Raw genomic sequence first — 2,128 nt, 5'->3', positions numbered from 1 at the left:
ATGTTAGCAGCTAAACTGGAAGGAGTGCCACATGCATGAATCCTCTTCTTCAGAGTGACATATAGCAGACGCCTCAGATGGCATATGATTATTAAAGGTAATCTCAAATAGGTGGCCGCAGGGACCAAAAGTAATGGTCTTCTCTTGTGCACCGAGAACATTGGGTATAAAGGAAATGACGTTCCTCCCATGTGTTTTAATTTTGGTCAACCCTCGGCTGAGTATTTCTATCAATCAAAAGGGGACATCGATTAAGTTCAAAAAAGTTTTAAAGAACCAATCAAAAGAGTACAACAGCAACAATGCATGTGATGATGCAGCGATTGAAATACTGAGGGCACGACAGAAAGATAAGATTGAATCAGTTGCTAACCAATACAGCTGACTTATGGAATGAATAAAAGGTTCAAAATGCTCAAATAGTTACATTACGAAGAAGGGACTACGTCACAAATATGTAAGAAGAATCCCTAAAAAGAAGAGAGTGTATACTTCCAGCGGCTCTGCAAGTTTGCGATATCGCTAGAACCCACAGAATAGGCGAACACAACTCCGTGTATGGAATAAGTGAGAGTATCTTCTTCACAGAAGTTGCTAATCTTACGAATGCACTGGAATCTCCATAAAGTAAGCAAAACTCCCATGGTGAAGAGAAACCATCGTCCCCAGTAGAGTCGCCAGTCTTGTGAATACGTTGGGATCTGCAAGACACGCAAGCAAAACTCCTGTAGTGAAGAGAAAGCTTCATCCCCAGTGGAGTCGTCAATCTTGCTAATATCCTTGGATCTGCAAGACATGTAAGCAAAACTACCAGCATTAGAATGTAGCCCAGATGTAAGAGAATGAGGGATCCATGCTTCTTCGATAGCTCCCTGAGTGAGTGCTATGGCAGCGAGACAAGTGGATGGCTATTACCTATAAATGGAAAGCTTGAGATTGTTGGAATGAGAGGTATCTTGCTTAAGATGTTCCTTCTCCTCTTACTATCTGCTAGAACAAGATGAACAAGGGAACCAAGACAAAAAGCATCTAGAACTACAATTGGATTCATTATAATTGATCAGTTTTTTATATTTTTCTTGCTCTCTACTCTGCTCATCTCTGATTTACATAGAAGACGCCACTGCCACTGGCTTGCTTGTTAATTATTTCTACGTGAAAAATCAATTCAATATCCTATTTAAAGAGCCCATGATTTGACAAGTAAGCGATTATTCAAATGTTATGTCAAAATCCAAGCTTATCAGGGAGCTATCGAAGAAGCATGGATCAATTATGATATTATGTTCAAATTTTAATATATATATATTTGCTGATCTATATAAATCCTAAATTTAAAATAAAATAGCAAATTTGAAGAAAATTAACTCTAAATCTTCAAGTTTCATTTTTTGATATGCTTAAGGAACAGCATTGTGCTCTGCTTATCACAAGCGCTACAGTCTAGCTTCAGCTGACCGCCGATCGGCTTCATAATTTGATTATTTATTAAAATGGATTTAAAATATTTTGTTGAATCCAACATTTTCTGCATGGTTGGCCTTAGATTCTTGCCCTAAAACTATTACTCTATTGAACTTTGTGCTTTGTTTTTCTCTTACCCACCCTACAAATCATTTTTGGCTCTGTTCTTCACTCTACTAGCCTTTCTTGATATGTTATGTAGAGTTTCCTTATAACCCACGAAATACATATAAGAGTCGAAATTTTCAAAATTGTAATAAATGCCAACCTATGCTACAAACCAAAAGCGATGCAAAAAATTTACAAAAATTCTTAAAGAACTAATCAAAGATTGTTAGGTATGACTCATAATACCAGAATTTGGAGTCTCTTGGAATGAAGAGAAGTCTCTTGGAATTAAAAAGGTGTGTCTCTTGGAATTTAGTGGGTTGACATCAGCGTGGGCGCAGCAGAAGCATGGTGGCCCAACCCACATTGGTGCAGGTGTAACTCTCAGGTATATTTTCTTCTAAGGGGCTGGATATTCGCCAAGGTGGAGATTTGTTATGGTATGACTTATATACCATATAGGGACAGACGCTGGAACGAAGCGGAGCAGAGCGGAGCGAACAAATTGGGAAGTTACGTTATATGGGTTGGGGCTATACGGTACAGGGGTAATTTG

Source organism: Phalaenopsis equestris, unplaced genomic scaffold (assembly GCF_001263595.1).
Source record: "Phalaenopsis equestris unplaced genomic scaffold, ASM126359v1 Scaffold000276, whole genome shotgun sequence".
NCBI classification, from domain to species: Eukaryota; Viridiplantae; Streptophyta; class Magnoliopsida; order Asparagales; family Orchidaceae; genus Phalaenopsis; species Phalaenopsis equestris.
Note: the sequence above shows the minus strand (reverse complement) of the source record.